The sequence below is a fragment of the Chiloscyllium punctatum genome, chromosome 46, assembly GCF_047496795.1.
Source record: "Chiloscyllium punctatum isolate Juve2018m chromosome 46, sChiPun1.3, whole genome shotgun sequence".
Taxonomy (NCBI): domain Eukaryota; kingdom Metazoa; phylum Chordata; class Chondrichthyes; order Orectolobiformes; family Hemiscylliidae; genus Chiloscyllium; species Chiloscyllium punctatum.
The window spans coordinates 17,306,931-17,327,701 of record NC_092784.1 but is presented as its reverse complement, the minus strand read 5'-3'; the positions used below and the strand labels follow the sequence as shown (position 1 = coordinate 17,327,701).

General features: G+C 45.3%; 5 non-coding genes across 5 annotated transcripts; all 5 read right to left on the bottom strand.

Moving 5' to 3' along the window:
* Nucleotides 1-1,914: 1,914 nt before the first annotated feature.
* On the bottom strand, nucleotides 1,915-1,996 carry trnal-uag (transfer RNA leucine (anticodon UAG)). The gene has a single exon. It is a non-coding gene; the product is annotated as a tRNA-Leu (tRNA).
* Nucleotides 1,997-3,913: 1,917 nt separating this feature from the next.
* Nucleotides 3,914-3,995, bottom strand: trnal-uag (transfer RNA leucine (anticodon UAG)). The gene has a single exon. It is a non-coding gene; the product is annotated as a tRNA-Leu (tRNA).
* A 3,915-nt stretch (nucleotides 3,996-7,910) lies between these two features.
* trnal-uag (transfer RNA leucine (anticodon UAG)) lies at nucleotides 7,911-7,992 on the bottom strand. The gene has a single exon. It is a non-coding gene; the product is annotated as a tRNA-Leu (tRNA).
* A 1,917-nt stretch (nucleotides 7,993-9,909) lies between these two features.
* On the bottom strand, nucleotides 9,910-9,991 carry trnal-uag (transfer RNA leucine (anticodon UAG)). Its single transcript has one exon. It is a non-coding gene; the product is annotated as a tRNA-Leu (tRNA).
* A 1,902-nt stretch (nucleotides 9,992-11,893) lies between these two features.
* Nucleotides 11,894-11,975, bottom strand: trnal-uag (transfer RNA leucine (anticodon UAG)). The gene has a single exon. It is a non-coding gene; the product is annotated as a tRNA-Leu (tRNA).
* Between the last annotated feature and the right edge of the window lie 8,796 nt (nucleotides 11,976-20,771).

Here is a 20,771-nt window from a genome sequence, read left to right as displayed (position 1 = left end):
CAGCGGGGGAACGCCTTTTCTTGCAACTCCAATTCTGCTCCTGCATGACAACAGGTGCAAAGTCACGTGAAAAGGGTTCCATGATCCCTCTCCGACTCGCACAGCTGCTGGGATGTGCCCGTCTACAATATCAATTTCGCAGCAGATAATGATAGCCCGTCAATCCAGACAAAATTCATTGGTAAGCTGAGTCTATTTTCTCAGACTCTTTTCAGCTACAAATGTATCTGTGAGAGCGTCAGAATATATGATCGGTTATCATTTGGTCAAATTATCATGAGCTATTTGACATTACTGCAAATTCGATTCTTGCATTGCTAAATGATTTCACCCATTGCTCAAAACAGGACAACTTTCACGTTTACACGGAATATGAAGCACACCGGTCTACAGGGAAGATGCACAAAGCTGAGTAGGCCGTGTTCCACATCATACCGCGCAGCATAGTTTCAGTCACTGTGCCTGTTTTGCAGAATACGAGTCCCAAAGAATGTTCACCACCCTAAAACCGGAGGTAGCACTACAATCCGAGAACGACAGATCACATTGTAAGGATGCTCTGACCTCGGAGCCAGTTCGAGATGCCACTTTTCTTGCCTTTTTGCCTTCACCGTGCAATTCGCTGCAGAGATCTTCACACATGGATACCAACTGAGTTGGAAACCTGTGTGGGAATCGAAGATAAGCGACTCAATAAATTTTGCTAAATTCCATGGTGCGTTTTAGAAATGCAGTTTCTCTTCACCTCAATCTAAAAGGCAGTTTCTGAACATAGTAACAGAAGTCAAAAGGTAATTACCTCACCCCACCCCCACTCCGGAAGAGGTGCTAACTGCCCTTGATTGCTTTTTGTTCACGATGTGAAGAGCTCTCACGCTTGAGTCACCTTCACGTCTCTGGTTGCTGAGTGAATCACAAAAAAGGAATTTCACCAGAGCTGCAACTGCCTCCCTTCCCCACTCGCCCTCCCCGTTTACATTTTCCTGCTCGTCAGTGATTTAAAGAAAACCAAATGAAAAGCAGTCTGTGGCACAATCATTTCGACTGCTCACGGGAAAGGTAGCATTGTGAACCACTGCAGAAAAGAAATATTTCCTTACTTTTGCTCCGACTGACCATACTCTGGGAAATTTTCCCAGATTCTCAGTTGAGGATTCTTGCCGCTGGAAGTTACCTCACGAACCCTGTTAATTCGTAATGTATTGAGAGAATCGCACAACAGAAAGCATTTAACACGGAACACAAACAAAACTGCCAAACCAAATGCATTCTCAGACACAGCGAGCATGAATGCTAAATGTGAGACAGTCCGGGGGCATGAGCCATAAAGTAATCTCACAATTAACAACAGGGCAATTCCAAACTACTCTTTCAAACATACTGGAGCCTGAGTGCACCACCACTTCCCAGACAATGCCGAAAAGAGAGAAAGAAAGAATATTATAAGAATGGGTCATAAAAAATGAATTTCACCAATCACAGTCTCGATTAGATTACCTTTCCCTTCCGATGTACCCAGGACGGAAATGAAGGAAGTGGGAGAAATTCAATACCATATGACGTCGAAATTCATTGGAAGGATTTTCTCATTGGCCAGAAAACCAAATAACCACGAGTCGAGTCACCGTAGGACTTTGTTTCACAACAGCGATGAAATAACAGTCTCCATTCGGTTCCAGTAAAAAGACAACTTGTCTGGAACATAAAGCAAGAGTAGAGCTGCTTGCGATTTTTCCGCGCGAGAGGCGAACACGATCATGACAGCACAGACAAGTTGGAAAATATCGGCACTTTCCCACACCACTGTTCATTGCCCGGGAAGCAAACCTATTTGGCTTCTGTTTAAAACCGAACTGCAGCAGGGGTCGAAACAACTCTGGAGGAAGCGGCGTGGTTGGAATTGATCAGCAGAAATGGCAGCGGTGGGATTCGAACCCACGCCTCTGTCGAGACTGGAGCCTAAATCCAGCGCCTTAGACCGCTCGGCCACACTACCAGCCGGCGGCAGAACACCTTTTCTTGCAACTCCAATTCTGCTCCTGCATGACAACAGGTGCAAAGTCACGTGAAAAGGGTTCCATGATCCCTCTCCGACTCGCACAGCTGCTGGGATGTGCCCGTCTACAATATCAATTTCGCAGCAGATAATGATAGCCCGTCAATCCAGACAAAAATCATTGGTAAGCTGAGTCTATTTTCTCAGACTCTTTTCAGCTACAAATGTATCTGTGAGAGCGTCAGAATATATGATCGGTTATCATTTGGTCAAATTATCATGAGCTATTTGACATTACTGCAAATTCGATTCTTGCATTGCTAAATGATTTCACCCATTGCTCAAAACAGGACAACTTTCACGTTTACACGGAATATGAAGCACACCGGTCTACAGGGAAGATGCACAAAGCTGAGTAGGCCGTGTTCCACATCATACCGCGCAGCATAGTTTCAGTCACTGTGCCTGTTTTGCAGAATACGAGTCCCAAAGAATGTTCACCACCCTAAAACCGGAGGTAGCACTACAATCCGAGAACGACAGATCACATTGTAAGGATGCTCTGACCTCGGAGCCAGTTCGAGATGCCACTTTTCTTGCCTTTTTGCCTTCACCGTGCAATTCGCTGCAGAGATCTTCACACATGGATACCAACTGAGTTGGAAACCTGTGTGGGAATCGAAGATAAGCGACTCAATAAATTTTGCTAAATTCCATGGTGCGTTTTAGAAATGCAGTTTCTCTTCACCTCAATCTAAAAGGCAGTTTCTGAACATAGTAACAGAAGTCAAAAGGTAATTACCTCACCCCACCCCCACTCCGGAAGAGGTGCTAACTGCCCTTGATTGCTTTTTGTTCACGATGTGAAGAGCTCTCACGCTTGAGTCACCTTCACGTCTCTGGTTGCTGAGTGAATCACAAAAAAGGAATTTCACCAGAGCTGCAACTGCCTCCCTTCCCCACTCGCCCTCCCCGTTTACATTTTCCTGCTCGTCAGTGATTTAAAGAAAACCAAATGAAAAGCAGTCTGTGGCACAATCATTTCGACTGCTCACGGGAAAGGTAGCATTGTGAACCACTGCAGAAACGAAATATTTCCTTACTTTTGCTCCGACTGACCATACTCTGGGAAATTTTCCCAGATTCTCAGTTGAGGATTCTTGCCGCTGGAAGTTACCTCACGAACCCTGTTAATTCGTAATGTATTGAGAGAATCGCACAACAGAAAGCATTTAACACGGAACACAAACAAAACTGCCAAACCAAATGCATTCTCAGACACAGCGAGCATGAATGCTAAATGTGAGACAGTCCGGGGGCATGAGCCATAAAGTAATCTCACAATTAACAACAGGGCAATTCCAAACTACTCTTTCAAACATACTGGAGCCTGAGTGCACCACCACTTCCCAGACAATGCCGAAAAGAGAGAAAGAAAGAATATTATAAGAATGGGTCATAAAAAATGAATTTCACCAATCACAGTCTCGATTAGATTACCTTTCCCTTCCGATGTACCCAGGACGGAAATGAAGGAAGTGGGAGAAATTCAATACCATATGACGTCGAAATTCATTGGAAGGATTTTCTCATTGGCCAGAAAACCAAATAACCATGAGTCGAGTCACCGTAGGACTTTGTTTCACAACAGCGATGAAATAACAGTCTCCATTCGGTTCCAGTAAAAAGACAACTTGTCTGGAACATAAAGCAAGAGTAGAGCTGCTTGCGATTTTTCCGCGCGAGAGGCGAACACGATCATGACAGCACAGACAAGTTGGAAAATATCGGCACTTTCCCACACCACTGTTCATTGCCCGGGAAGCAAACCTATTTGGCTTCTGTTTAAAACCGAACTGCAGCAGGGGTCGAAACAACTCTGGAGGAAGCGGCGTGGTTGGAGTTGATCAGCAGAAATGGCAGCGGTGGGATTCGAACCCACGCCTCTGTCGAGACTGGAACCTAAATCCAGCGCCTTAGACCGCTCGGCCACACTACCAGCCGGCGGCAGAACACCTTTTCTTGCAACTCCAATTCTGCTCCTGCATGACAACAGGTGCAAAGTCACGTGAAAAGGGTTCCATGATCCCTCTCCGACTCGCACAGCTGCTGGGATGTGCCCGTCTACAATATCAATTTCGCAGCAGATAATGATAGCCCGTCAATCCAGACAAAAATCATTGGTAAGCTGAGTCTATTTTCTCAGACTCTTTTCAGCTACAAATGTATCTGTGAGAGCGTCAGAATATATGATCGGTTATCATTTGGTCAAATTATCATGAGCTATTTGACATTACTGCAAATTCGATTCTTGCATTGCTAAATGATTTCACCCATTGCTCAAAACAGGACAACTTTCACGTTTACACGGAATATGAAGCACACCGGTCTACAGGGAAGATGCACAAAGCTGAGTAGGCCGTGTTCCACATCATAACGCGCAGCATGGTTTCAGTCACTGTGCCTGTTTTGCAGAATACGAGTCCCAAAGAATGTTCACCACCCTAAAACCGGAGGTAGCACTACAATCCGAGAACGACAGATCACATTGTAAGGATGCTCTGACCTCGGAGCCAGTTCGAGATGCCACTTTTCTTGCCTTTTTGCCTTCACCGTGCAATTCGCTGCAGAGATCTTCACACATGGATACCAACTGAGTTGGAAACCTGTGTGGGAATCGAAGATAAGCGACTCAATAAATTTTGATAAATTCCATGGTGCGTTTTAGAAATGCAGTTTCTCTTCACCTCAATCTAAAAGGCAGTTTCTGAACATAGTAACAGAAGTCAAAAGGTAATTACCTCACCCCACCCCCACTCCGGAAGAGGTGCTAACTGCCCTTGATTGCTTTTTGTTCACGATGTGAAGAGCTCTCACGCTTGAGTCACCTTCACGTCTCTGGTTGCTGAGTGAATCACAAAAAAGGAATTTCACCAGAGCTGCAACTGCCTCCCTTCCCCACTCGCCCTCCCCGTTTACATGTTCCTGCTCGTCAGTGATTTAAAGAAAACCAAATGAAAAGCAGTCTGTGGCACAATCATTTCGACTGCTCACGGGAAAGGTAGCATTGTGAACCACTGCAGAAACGAAATATTTCCTTACTTTTGCTCCGACTGACCATACTCTGGGAAATTTTCCCAGATTCTCAGTTGAGGATTCTTGCCGCTGGAAGTTACCTCACGAACCCTGTTAATTCGTAATGTATTGAGAGAATCGCACAACAGAAAGCATTTAACACGGAACACAAACAAAACTGCCAAACCAAATGCATTCTCAGACACAGCGAGCATGAATGCTAAATGTGAGACAGTCCGGGGGCATGAGCCATAAAGTAATCTCACAATTAACAACAGGGCAATTCCAAACTACTCTTTCAAACATACTGGAGCCTGAGTGCACCACCACTTCCCAGACAATGCCGAAAAGAGAGAAAGAAAGAATATTATAAGAATGGGTCATAAAAAATGAATTTCACCAATCACAGTCTCGATTAGATTACCTTTCCCTTCCGATGTACCCAGGACGGAAATGAAGGAAGTGGGAGAAATTCAATACCATATGACGTCGAAATTCATTGGAAGGATTTTCTCATTGGCCAGAAAACCAAATAACCACGAGTCGAGTCACCGTAGGACTTTGTTTCACAACAGCGATGAAATAACAGTCTCCATTCGGTTCCAGTAAAAAGACAACTTGTCTGGAACATAAAGCAAGAGTAGAGCTGCTTGCGATTTTTCCGCGCGAGAGGCGAACACGATCATGACAGCATAGACACGTTGGAAAAATTGGCACTTTCCCACACCACTGTTCATTGCCCGGGAAGCAAACCTATTTGGCTTCTGTTTAAAACCGAACTGCAGCAGGGGTCGAAACAACTCTGCAGGAAGCGGCGTGGTTGGAGTTGATCAGCAGAAATGGCAGCGGTGGGATTCGAACCCACGCCTCTGTCGCGACTGGAGCCAAAATGCAGCGCCTTAGACCGCTCGCCCACACTACCAGCCAGCGGGGGAACGCCTTTTCTTGCAACTCCAATTCTGCTCCTGCATGACAACAGGTGCAAAGTCACGTGAAAAGGGTTCCATGATCCCTCTCCGACTCGCACAGCTGCTGGGATGTGCCCGTCTACAATATCAATTTCGCAGCAGATAATGATAGCCCGTCAATCCAGACAAAATTCATTGGTAAGCTGAGTCTATTTTCTCAGACTCTTTTCAGCTACAAATGTATCTGTGAGAGCGTCAGAATATATGATCGGTTATCATTTGGTCAAATTATCATGAGCTATTTGACATTACTGCAAATTCGATTCTTGCATTGCTAAATGATTTCACCCATTGCTCAAAACAGGACAACTTTCACGTTTACACGGAATATGAAGCACACCGGTCTACAGGGAAGATGCACAAAGCTGAGTAGGCCGTGTTCCACATCATACCGCGCAGCATAGTTTCAGTCACTGTGCCTGTTTTGCAGAATACGAGTCCCAAAGAATGTTCACCACCCTAAAACCGGAGGTAGCACTACAATCCGAGAACGACAGATCACATTGTAAGGATGCTCTGACCTCGGAGCCAGTTCGAGATGCCACTTTTCTTGCCTTTTTGCCTTCACCGTGCAATTCGCTGCAGAGATCTTCACACATGGATACCAACTGAGTTGGAAACCTGTGTGGGAATCGAAGATAAGCGACTCAATAAATTTTGCTAAATTCCATGGTGCGTTTTAGAAATGCAGTTTCTCTTCACCTCAATCTAAAAGGCAGTTTCTGAACATAGTAACAGAAGTCAAAAGGTAATTACCTCACCCCACCCCCACTCCGGAAGAGGTGCTAACTGCCCTTGATTGCTTTTTGTTCACGATGTGAAGAGCTCTCACGCTTGAGTCACCTTCACGTCTCTGGTTGCTGAGTGAATCACAAAAAAGGAATTTCACCAGAGCTGCAACTGCCTCCCTTCCCCACTCGCCCTCCCCGTTTACATTTTCCTGCTCGTCAGTGATTTAAAGAAAACCAAATGAAAAGCAGTCTGTGGCACAATCATTTCGACTGCTCACGGGAAAGGTAGCATTGTGAACCACTGCAGAAACGAAATATTTCCTTACTTTTGCTCCGACTGACCATACTCTGGGAAATTTTCCCAGATTCTCAGTTGAGGATTCTTGCCGCTGGAAGTTACCTCACGAACCCTGTTAATTCGTAATGTATTGAGAGAATCGCACAACAGAAAGCATTTAACACGGAACACAAACAAAACTGCCAAACCAAATGCATTCTCAGACACAGCGAGCATGAATGCTAAATGTGAGACAGTCCGGGGGCATGAGCCATAAAGTAATCTCACAATTAACAACAGGGCAATTCCAAACTACTCTTTCAAACATACTGGAGCCTGAGTGCACCACCACTTCCCAGACAATGCCGAAAAGAGAGAAAGAAAGAATATTATAAGAATGGGTCATAAAAAATGAATTTCACCAATCACAGTCTCGATTAGATTACCTTTCCCTTCCGATGTACCCAGGACGGAAATGAAGGAAGTGGGAGAAATTCAATACCATATGACGTCGAAATTCATTGGAAGGATTTTCTCATTGGCCAGAAAACCAAATAACCACGAGTCGAGTCACCGTAGGACTTTGTTTCACAACAGCGATGAAATAACAGTCTCCATTCGGTTCCAGTAAAAAGACAACTTGTCTGGAACATAAAGCAAGAGTAGAGCTGCTTGCGATTTTTCCGCGCGAGAGGCGAACACGATCATGACAGCACAGACAAGTTGGAAAATATCGGCACTTTCCCACACCACTGTTCATTGCCCGGGAAGCAAACCTATTTGGCTTCTGTTTAAAACCGAACTGCAGCAGGGGTCGAAACAACTCTGGAGGAAGCGGCGTGGTTGGAATTGACCAGCAGAAATGGCAGCGGTGGGATTCGAACCCACGCCTCTGTCGAGACTGGAGCCTAAATCCAGCGCCTTAGACCGCTCGGCCACACTACCAGCCGGCGGCAGAACACCTTTTCTTGCAACTCCAATTCTGCTCCTGCATGACAACAGGTGCAAAGTCACGTGAAAAGGGTTCCATGATCCCTCTCCGACTCGCACAGCTGCTGGGATGTGCCCGTCTCCAATATCAATTTCGCAGCAGATAATGATAGCCCGTCAATCCAGACAAAAATCATTGGTAAGCTGAGTCTATTTTCTCAGACTCTTTTCAGCTACAAATGTATCTGTGAGAGCGTCAGAATATATGATCGGTTATCATTTGGTCAAATTATCATGAGCTATTTGACATTACTGCAAATTCGATTCTTGCATTGCTAAATGATTTCACCCATTGCTCAAAACAGGACAACTTTCACGTTTACACGGAATATGAAGCACACCGGTCTACAGGGAAGATGCACAAAGCTGAGTAGGCCGTGTTCCACATCATACCGCGCAGCATAGTTTCAGTCACTGTGCCTGTTTTGCAGAATACGAGTCCCAAAGAATGTTCACCACCCTAAAACCGGAGGTAGCACTACAATCCGAGAACGACAGATCACATTGTAAGGATGCTCTGACCTCGGAGCCAGTTCGAGATGCCACTTTTCTTGCCTTTTTGCCTTCACCGTGCAATTCGCTGCAGAGATCTTCACACATGGATACCAACTGAGTTGGAAACCTGTGTGGGAATCGAAGATAAGCGACTCAATAAATTTTGCTAAATTCCATGGTGCGTTTTAGAAATGCAGTTTCTCTTCACCTCAATCTAAAAGGCAGTTTCTGAACATAGTAACAGAAGTCAAAAGGTAATTACCTCACCCCACCCCCACTCCGGAAGAGGTGCTAACTGCCCTTGATTGCTTTTTGTTCACGATGTGAAGAGCTCTCACGCTTGAGTCACCTTCACGTCTCTGGTTGCTGAGTGAATCACAAAAAAGGAATTTCACCAGAGCTGCAACTGCCTCCCTTCCCCACTCGCCCTCCCCGTTTACATTTTCCTGCTCGTCAGTGATTTAAAGAAAACCAAATGAAAAGCAGTCTGTGGCACAATCATTTCGACTGCTCACGGGAAAGGTAGCATTGTGAACCACTGCAGAAACGAAATATTTCCTTACTTTTGCTCCGACTGACCATACTCTGGGAAATTTTCCCAGATTCTCAGTTGAGGATTCTTGCCGCTGGAAGTTACCTCACGAACCCTGTTAATTCGTAATGTATTGAGAGAATCGCACAACAGAAAGCATTTAACACGGAACACAAACAAAACTGCCAAACCAAATGCATTCTCAGACACAGCGAGCATGAATGCTAAATGTGAGACAGTCCGGGGGCATGAGCCATAAAGTAATCTCACAATTAACAACAGGGCAATTCCAAACTACTCTTTCAAACATACTGGAGCCTGAGTGCACCACCACTTCCCAGACAATGCCGAAAAGAGAGAAAGAAAGAATATTATAAGAATGGGTCATAAAAAATGAATTTCACCAATCACAGTCTCGATTAGATTACCTTTCCCTTCCGATGTACCCAGGACGGAAATGAAGGAAGTGGGAGAAATTCAATACCATATGACGTCGAAATTCATTGGAAGGATTTTCTCATTGGCCAGAAAACCAAATAACCATGAGTCGAGTCACCGTAGGACTTTGTTTCACAACAGCGATGAAATAACAGTCTCCATTCGGTTCCAGTAAAAAGACAACTTGTCTGGAACATAAAGCAACAGTAGAGCTGCTTGCGATTTTTCCGCGCGAGAGGCGAACACGATCATGACAGCACAGACAAGTTGGAAAATATCGGCACTTTCCCACACCACTGTTCATTGCCCGGGAAGCAAACCTATTTGGCTTCTGTTTAAAACCGAACTGCAGCAGGGGTCGAAACAACTCTGGAGGAAGCGGCGTGGTTGGAGTTGATCAGCAGAAATGGCAGCGGTGGGATTCGAACCCACGCCTCTGTCGAGACTGGAACCTAAATCCAGCGCCTTAGACCGCTCGGCCACACTACCAGCCGGCGGCAGAACACCTTTTCTTGCAACTCCAATTCTGCTCCTGCATGACAACAGGTGCAAAGTCACGTGAAAAGGGTTCCATGATCCCTCTCCGACTCGCACAGCTGCTGGGATGTGCCCGTCTACAATATCAATTTCGCAGCAGATAATGATAGCCCGTCAATCCAGACAAAAATCATTGGTAAGCTGAGTCTATTTTCTCAGACTCTTTTCAGCTACAAATGTATCTGTGAGAGCGTCAGAATATATGATCGGTTATCATTTGGTCAAATTATCATGAGCTATTTGACATTACTGCAAATTCGATTCTTGCATTGCTAAATGATTTCACCCATTGCTCAAAACAGGACAACTTTCACGTTTACACGGAATATGAAGCACACCGGTCTACAGGGAAGATGCACAAAGCTGAGTAGGCCGTGTTCCACATCATAACGCGCAGCATGGTTTCAGTCACTGTGCCTGTTTTGCAGAATACGAGTCCCAAAGAATGTTCACCACCCTAAAACCGGAGGTAGCACTACAATCCGAGAACGACAGATCACATTGTAAGGATGCTCTGACCTCGGAGCCAGTTCGAGATGCCACTTTTCTTGCCTTTTTGCCTTCACCGTGCAATTCGCTGCAGAGATCTTCACACATGGATACCAACTGAGTTGGAAACCTGTGTGGGAATCGAAGATAAGCGACTCAATAAATTTTGATAAATTCCATGGTGCGTTTTAGAAATGCAGTTTCTCTTCACCTCAATCTAAAAGGCAGTTTCTGAACATAGTAACAGAAGTCAAAAGGTAATTACCTCACCCCACCCCCACTCCGGAAGAGGTGCTAACTGCCCTTGATTGCTTTTTGTTCACGATGTGAAGAGCTCTCACGCTTGAGTCACCTTCACGTCTCTGGTTGCTGAGTGAATCACAAAAAAGGAATTTCACCAGAGCTGCAACTGCCTCCCTTCCCCACTCGCCCTCCCCGTTCACATGTTCCTGCTCGTCAGTGATTTAAAGAAAACCAAATGAAAAGCAGTCTGTGGCACAATCATTTCGACTGCTCACGGGAAAGGTAGCATTGTGAACCACTGCAGAAACGAAATATTTCCTTACTTTTGCTCCGACTGACCATACTCTGGGAAATTTTCCCAGATTCTCAGTTGAGGATTCTTGCCGCTGGAAGTTACCTCACGAACCCTGTTAATTCGTAATGTATTGAGAGAATCGCACAACAGAAAGCATTTAACACGGAACACAAACAAAACTGCCAAACCAAATGCATTCTCAGACACAGCGAGCATGAATGCTAAATGTGAGACAGTCCGGGGGCATGAGCCATAAAGTAATCTCACAATTAACAACAGGGCAATTCCAAACTACTCTTTCAAACATACTGGAGCCTGAGTGCACCACCACTTCCCAGACAATGCCGAAAAGAGAGAAAGAAAGAATATTATAAGAATGGGTCATAAAAAATGAATTTCACCAATCACAGTCTCGATTAGATTACCTTTCCCTTCCGATGTACCCAGGACGGAAATGAAGGAAGTGGGAGAAATTCAATACCATATGACGTCGAAATTCATTGGAAGGATTTTCTCATTGGCCAGAAAACCAAATAACCACGAGTCGAGTCACCGTAGGACTTTGTTTCACAACAGCGATGAAATAACAGTCTCCATTCGGTTCCAGTAAAAAGACAACTTGTCTGGAACATAAAGCAAGAGTAGAGCTGCTTGCGATTTTTCCGCGCGAGAGGCGAACACGATCATGACAGCACAGACACGTTGGAAAAATCGGCACTTTCATTGCCCGGGAAGCAAACCTATTTGGCTTCTGTTTAAAACCGAACTGCAGCAGGGGTCGAAACAACTCTGCAGGAAGCGGCGTGGTTGGAGTTGATCAGCAGAAATGGCAGCGGTGGGATTCGAACCCACGCCTCTGTCGAGACTGGAGCCTAAATCCAGCGCCTTAGACCGCTCGGCCACACTACTATCCGGCGGCAGAACACCTTTTCTTGCAACTCCAATTCTGCTCCTGCATGACAACAGGTGCAAAGTCACGTGAAAAGGGTTCCATGATCCCTCTCCGACTCGCACAGCTGCTGGGATGTGCCCGTCTACAATATCAATTTCGCAGCAGATAATGATAGCCCGTCAATCCAGACAAAAATCATTGGTAAGCTGAGTCTATTTTCTCAGACTCTTTTCAGCTACAAATGTATCTGTGAGAGCGTCAGAATATATGATCGGTTATCATTTGGTCAAATTATCATGAGCTATTTGACATTACTGCAATTTCGATTCTTGCATTGCTAAATGATTTCACCCATTGCTCAAAACAGGACAACTTTCACGTTTACACGGAATATGAAGCACACCGGTCTACAGGGAAGATGCACAAAGCTGAGTAGGCCGTGTTCCACATCATACCGCGCAGCATAGTTTCAGTCACTGTGCCTGTTTTGCAGAATACGAGTCCCAAAGAATGTTCACCACCCTAAAACCGGAGGTAGCACTACAATCCGAGAACGACAGATCACATTGTAAGGATGCTCTGACCTCGGAGCCAGTTCGAGATGCCACTTTTCTTGCCTTTTTGCCTTCACCGTGCAATTCGCTGCAGAGATCTTCACACATGGATACCAACTGAGTTGGAAACCTGTGTGGGAATCGAAGATAAGCGACTCAATAAATTTTGCTAAATTCCATGGTGCGTTTTAGAAATGCAGTTTCTCTTCACCTCAATCTAAAAGGCAGTTTCTGAACATAGTAACAGAAGTCAAAAGGTAATTACCTCACCCCACCCCCACTCCGGAAGAGGTGCTAACTGCCCTTGATTGCTTTTTGTTCACGGTGTGAAGAGCTCTCACGCTGGAGTCACTTTCACGTCTCTGGTTGCTGAGTGAATCACAAAAAAGGAATTTCACCAGAGCTGCAACTGCCTCCCTTCCCCACTCGCCCTCCCCGTTTACATTTTCCTGCTCGTCAGTGATTTAAAGAAAACCAAATGAAAAGCAGTCTGTGGCACAATCATTTCGACTGCTCACGGGAAAGGTAGCATTGTGAACCACTGCAGAAACGAACGATTTCCTTACTTTTGCTCCGACTGACCATACTCTGGGAAATTTTCCCAGATTCTCAGTTGAGGATTCTTGCCGCTGGAAGTTACCTCACAAACCCTGTTAATTCGTAATGTATTGAGAGAATGGCACAACAGAAAGCATTTAACACGGAACACAAACAAAACTGCCAAACCAAATGCATTCTCAGACACAGCGAGCATGAATGCTAAATGTGAGACAGTCCGGGGGCATGAGCCATAAAGTAATCTCACAATTAACAACAGGGCAATTCCAAACTACTCTTTCAAACATACTGGAGCCTGAGTGCACCACCACTTCCCAGACAATGCCGAAAAGAGAGAAAGAAAGAATATTATAAGAATGGGTCATAAAAAATGAATTTCACCAATCACAGTCTCGATTAGATTACCTTTCCCTTCCGATGTACCCAGGACGGAAATGAAGGAAGTGGGAGAAATTCAATACCATATGACGTCGAAATTCATTGGAAGGATTTTCTCATTGGCCAGAAAACCAAATAACCACGAGTCGAGTCACCGTAGGACTTTGTTTCACAACAGCGATGAAATAACAGTCTCCATTCGGTTCCAGTAAAAAGACAACTTGTCTGGAACATAAAGCAAGAGTAGAGCTGCTTGCGATTTTTCCGCGCGAGAGGCGAACACGATCATGACAGCACAGACAAGTTGGAAAAAATCGGCACTTTCCCACACCACTGCTCATTGCCCGGGAAGCAAACCTATTTGGCTTCTGTTTAAAACCGAACTGCAGCAGGGGTCGAAACAACTCTGCAGGAAGCGGCGTGGTTGGAGTTGATCAGCAGAAATGGCAGCGGTGGGATTCGAACCCACGCCTCTGTCGAGACTGGAGCCGAAATTCGGCGCCTTAGACCGCTCGGCCACACTACCAGCCGGCGGCAGAACACCTTTTCTTGCAACTCCAATTCTGCTCCTGCATGACAACAGGTGCAAAGTCACGTGAAAAGGGTTCCATGATCCCTCTCCGACTCGCACAGCTGCTGGGATGTGCCCGTCTACAATATCAATTTCGCAGCAGATAATGATAGCCCGTCAATCCAGACAAAAATCATTGGTAAGCTGAGTCTACTTTCTCAGACTCTTTTCAGCTACAAATGTATCTGTGAGAGCGTCAGAATATATGATCGGTTATCATTTGGTCAAATTATCATGAGCTATTTGACATTACTGCAAATTCGATACTTACATTGCTAAATGATTTCTCCCATTGCTCAAAACAGGACAACTTTCACGTTTACACGGAATATGAAGCACACCGGTCTACAGGGAAGATGCACAAAGCTGAGTAGGCCGTGTTCCACATCATACCGCGCAGCATAGTTTCAGTCACTGTGCCTGTTTTGCAGAATACGAGTCCCAAAGAATGTTCTCCACCCTAAAACCGGAGGTAGCACTACAATCCGAGAACGACAGATCACATTGTAAGGATGCTCTGACCTCGGAGCCAGTTCGAGATGCCACTTTTCTTGCCTTTTTGCCTTCACCGTGCAATTCGCTGCAGAGATCTTCACACATGGATACCAACTGAGTTGGAAACCTGTGTGGGAATCGAAGATAAGCGACTCAATAAATTTTGCTAAATTCCATGGTGCGTTTTAGAAATGCAGTTTCTCTTCACCTCAATCTAAAAGGCAGTTTCTGAACATAGTAACAGAAGTCAAAAGGTAATTACCTCACCCCACCCCCACTCCGGAAGAGGTGCTAACTGCCCTTGATTGCTTTTTGTTCACGGTGTGAAGAGCTCTCACGCTGGAGTCACTTTCACGTCTCTGGTTGCTGAGTGAATCACAAAAACGGAATTTCACCAGAGCTGCAACTGCCTCCCTTCCCCACTCGCCCTCCCCGTTTACATTTTCCTGCTCGTCAGTGATTTAAAGAAAACCAAATGAAAAGCAGTCTGTGGCACAATCATTTCGACTGCTCACGGGAAAGGTAGCATTGTGAACCACTGCAGAAACGAACGATTTCCTTACTTTTGCTCCGACTGACCATACTCTGGGAAATTTTCCCAGATTCTCAGTTGAGGATTCTTGCCGCTGGAAGTTACCTCACAAACCCTGTTAATTCGTAATGTATTGAGAGAATGGCACAACAGAAAGCATTTAACACGGAACACAAACAAAACTGCCAAACCAAATGCATTCTCAGACACAGCGAGCATGAATGCTAAATGTGAGACAGTCCGGGGGCATGAGCCATAAAGTAATCTCACAATTAACAACAGGGCAATTCCAAACTACTCTTTCAAACATACTGGAGCCTGAGTGCACCACCACTTCCCAGACAATGCCGAAAAGAGAGAAAGAAAGAATATTATAAGAATGGGTCATAAAAAATGAATTTCACCAATCACAGTCTCGATTAGATTACCTTTCCCTTCCGATGTACCCAGGACGGAAATGAAGGAAGTGGGAGAAATTCAATACCATATGACGTCGAAATTCATTGGAAGGATTTTCTCATTGGCCAGAAAACCAAATAACCACGAGTCGAGTCACCGTAGGACTTTGTTTCACAACAGCGATGAAATAACAGTCTCCATTCGGTTCCAGTAAAAAGACAACTTGTCTGGAACATAAAGCAAGAGTAGAGCTGCTTGCGATTTTTCCGCGCGAGAGGCGAACACGATCATGACAGCACAGACAAGTTGGAAAAAATCGGCACTTTCCCACACCACTGCTCATTGCCCGGGAAGCAAACCTATTTGGCTTCTGTTTAAAACCGAACTGCAGCAGGGGTCGAAACAACTCTGCAGGAAGCGGCGTGGTTGGAGTTGATCAGCAGAAATGGCAGCGGTGGGATTCGAACCCACGCCTCTGTCGAGACTGGAGCCTAAATTCGGCGCCTTAGACCGCTCGGCCACACTACCAGCCGGCGGCAGAACACCTTTTCTTGCAACTCCAATTCTGCTCCTGCATGACAACAGGTGCAAAGTCACGTGAAAAGGGTTCCATGATCCCTCTCCGACTCGCACAGCTGCTGGGATGTGCCCGTCTACAATATCAATTTCGCAGCAGATAATGATAGCCCGTCAATCCAGACAAAAATCATTGGTAAGCTGAGTCTATTTTCTCAGACTCTTTTCAGCTACAAATGTATCTGTGAGAGCGTCAGAATATATGATCGGTTATCATTTGGTCAAATTATCATGAGCTATTTGACATTACTGCAAATTCGATACTTACATTGCTAAATGATTTCTCCCATTGCTCAAAACAGGACAACTTTCACGTTTACACGGAATATGAAGCACACCGGTCTACAGGGAAGATGCACAAAGCTGAGTAGGCCGTGTTCCACATCATACCGCGCAGCATAGTTTCAGTCACTGTGCCTGTTTTGCAGAATACGAGTCCCAAAGAATGTTCTCCACCCTAAAACCGGAGGTAGCACTACAATCCGAGAACGACAGATCACATTGTAAGGATGCTCTGACCTCGGAGCCAGTTCGAGATGCCACTTTTCTTGCCTTTTTGCCTTCACCGTGCAATTCGCTGCAGAGATCTTCACACATGGATACCAACTGAGTTGGAAACCTGTGTGGGAATCGAAGATAAGCGACTCAATAAATTTTGCTAAATTCCATGGTGCGTTTTAGAAATGCAGTTTCTCTTCACCTCAATCTAAAAGGCAGTTTCTGAACATAGTAACAGAAGTCAAAAGGTAATTACCTCACCCCACCCCCACTCCGGAAGAGGTGCTAACTGCCCTTGATTGCTTTTTGTTCACGGTGTGAAGAGCTCTCACGCTGGAGTCACTTTCACGTCTCTGGTTGCTGAGTGAATCACAAAAACGGAATTTCACCAGAGCTGCAACTGCCTCCCTTCCCCACTCGCCCTCCCCGTTTACATTTTCCTGCTCGTCAGTGATTTAAAGAAAACCAAATGAAAAGCAGTCTGTGGCACAATCATTTCGACTGCTCACGGGAAAGGTAGCATTGTGAACCACTGCAGAAACGAACGATTTCCTTACTTTTGCTCCGACTGACCATACTCTGGGAAATTTTCCCAGATTCTCAGTTGAGGATTCTTGCCGCTGGAAGTTACCTCACAAACCCTGTTAATTCGTAATGTATTGAGAGAATGGCACAACAGAAAGCATTTAACACGGAACACAAACAAAACTGCCAAACCAAATGCATTCTCAGACACAGCGAGCATGAATGCTAAATGTGAGACAGTCCGGGGGCATGAGCCATAAAGTAATCTCACAATTAACAACAGGGCAATTCCAAACTACTCTTTCAAACATACTGGAGCCTGAGTGCACCACCACTTCCCAGACAATGCCGAAAAGAGAGAAAGAAAGAATATTATAAGAATGGGTCATAAAAAATGAATTTCACCAATCACAGTCTCGATTAGATTACCTTTCCCTTCCGATGTACCCAGGACGGAAATGAAGGAAGTGGGAGAAATTCAATACCATATGACGTCGAAATTCATTGGAAGGATTTTCTCATTGGCCAGAAAACCAAATAACCACGAGTCGAGTCACCGTAGGACTTTGTTTCACAACAGCGATGAAATAACAGTCTCCATTCGGTTCCAGTAAAAAGACAACTTGTCTGGAACATAAAGCAAGAGTAGAGCTGCTTGCGATTTTTCCGCGCGAGAGGCGAACACGATCATGACAGCACAGACAAGTTGGAAAAAATCGGCACTTTCCCACACCACTGCTCATTGCCCGGGAAGCAAACCTATTTGGCTTCTGTTTAAAACCGAACTGCAGCAGGGGTCGAAACAACTCTGCAGGAAGCGGCGTGGTTGGAGTTGATCAGCAGAAATGGCAGCGGTGGGATTCGAACCCACGCCTCTGTCGAGACTGGAGCCGAAATTCGGCGCCTTAGACCGCTCGGCCACACTACCAGCCGGCGGCAGAACACCTTTTCTTGCAACTCCAATTCTGCTCCTGCATGACAACAGGTGCAAAGTCACGTGAAAAGGGTTCCATGATCCCTCTCCGACTCGCACAGCTGCTGGGATGTGCCCGTCTACAATATCAATTTCGCAGCAGATAATGATAGCCCGTCAATCCAGACAAAAATCATTGGTAAGCTGAGTCTACTTTCTCAGACTCTTTTCAGCTACAAATGTATCTGTGAGAGCGTCAGAATATATGATCGGTTATCATTTGGTCAAATTATCATGAGCTATTTGACATTACTGCAAATTCGATACTTACATTGCTAAATGATTTCTCCCATTGCTCAAAACAGGACAACTTTCACGTTTACACGGAATATGAAGCACACCGGTCTACAGGGAAGATGCACAAAGCTGAGGAGGCCGTGTTCCACATCATACCGCGCAGCATAGTTTCAGTCACTGTGCCTGTTTTGCAGAATACGAGTCCCAAAGAATGTTCTCCACCCTAAAACCGGAGGTAGCACTACAATCCGAGAACGACAGATCACATTGTAAGGATGCTCTGACCTCGGAGCCAGTTCGAGATGCCACTTTTCATGCCTTTTTGCCTTCACCGTGCAATTCGCTGCAGAGATCTTCACACATGGATACCAACTGAGTTGGAAACCTGTGTGGGAATCGAAGATAAGCGACTCAATAAATTTTGCTAAATTCCATGGTGCGTTTTAGAAATGCAGTTTCTCTTCACCTCAATCTAAAAGGCAGTTTCTGAACATAGTAACGGAAGTCAAAAGGGAATTACCTCACCCCACCCCCACTCCGGAAGAGGTGCTAACTGCCCTTGATTGCTTTTTGTTCACGGTGTGAAGAGCTCTCACGCTGGAGTCACTTTCACGTCTCTGGTTGCTGAGTGAATCACAAAAAAGGAATTTCACCAGAGCTGCAACTGCCTCCCTTCCCCACTCGCCCTCCCCGTTTACATTTTCCTGCTCGTCAGTGATTTAAAGAAAACCAAATGAAAAGCAGTCTGTGGCACAATCATTTCGACTGCTCACGGGAAAGGTAGCATTGTGAACCACTGCAGAAACGAACGATTTCCTTACTTTTGCTCCGACTGACCATACTCTGGGAAATTTTCCCAGATTCTCAGTTGAGGATTCTTGCCGCTGGAAGTTACCTCACAAACCCTGTTAATTCGTAATGTATTGAGAAAATGGCACAACAGAAAGCATTTAACACGGAACACAAACAAAACTGGCAAACCAAATGCATTCTCAGACACAGCGAGCATGAATGCTAAATGTGAGACAGTCCGGGGGCATGAGCCATAAAGTAATCTCACAATTAACAACAGGGCAATTCCAAACTACTCTTTCAAACATACTGGAGCCTGAGTGCACCACCACTTCCCAGACAATGCCGAAAAGAGAGAAAGAAAGAATATTATAAGAATGGGTCATAAAAAATGAATTTCACCAATCACAGTCTCGATTAGATTACCTTTCCCTTCCGATGTACCCAGGACGGAAATGAAGGAAGTGGGAGAAATTCAATACCATATGACGTCGAAATTCATTGGAAGGATTTTCTCATTGGCCAGAAAACCAAATAACCACGAGTCGAGTCACCGTAGGACTTTGTTTCACAACAGCGATGAAATAACAGTCTCCATTCGGTTCCAGTAAAAAGACAACTTGTCTGGAACATAAAGCAAGAGTAGAGCTGCTTGCGATTTTTCCGCGCGAGAGGCGAACACGATCATGACAGCACAGACAAGTTGGAAAAAATCGGCACTTTCCCACACCACTGCTCATTGCCCGGGAAGCAAACCTATTTGGCTTCTGTTTAAAACCGAACTGCAGCAGGGGTCGAAACAACTCTGCAGGAAGCGGCGTGGTTGGAGTTGATCAGCAGAAATGGCAGCGGTGGGATTCGAACCCACGCCTCTGTCGAGACTGGAGCCTAAATTCGGCGCCTTAGACCGCTCGGCCACACTACCAGCCGGCGGCAGAACACCTTTTCTTGCAACTCCAATTCTGCTCCTGCATGACAACAGGTGCAAAGTCACGTGAAAAGGGTTCCATGATCCCTCTCCGACTCGCACAGCTGCTGGGATGTGCCCGTCTACAATATCAATTTCGCAGCAGATAATGATAGCCCGTCAATCCAGACAAAAATCATTGGTAAGCTGAGTCTATTTTCTCAGACTCTTTTCAGCTACAAATGTATCTGTGAGAGCGTCAGAATATATGATCGGTTATCATTTGGTCAAATTATCATGAGCTATTTGACATTACTGCAAATTCGATACTTACATTGCTAAATGATTTCTCCCATTGCTCAAAACAGGACAACTTTCACGTTTACACGGAATATGAAGCACACCGGTCTACAGGGAAGATGCACAAAGCTGAGTAGGCCGTGTTCCACATCATACCGCGCAGCATAGTTTCAGTCACTGTGCCTGTTTTGCAGAATACGAGTCCCAAAGAATGTTCTCCACCCTAAAACCGGAGGTAGCACTACAATCCGAGAACGACAGATCACATTGTAAGGATGCTCTGACCTCGGAGCCAGTTCGAGATGCCACTTTTCTTGCCTTTTTGCCTTCACCGTGCAATTCGCTGCAGAGATCTTCACACATGGATACCAACTGAGTTGGAAACCTGTGTGGGAATCGAAGATAAGCGACTCAATAAATTTTGCTAAATTCCATGGTGCGTTTTAGAAATGCAGTTTCTCTTCACCTCAATCTAAAAGGCAGTTTCTGAACATAGTAACAGAAGTCAAAAGGTAATT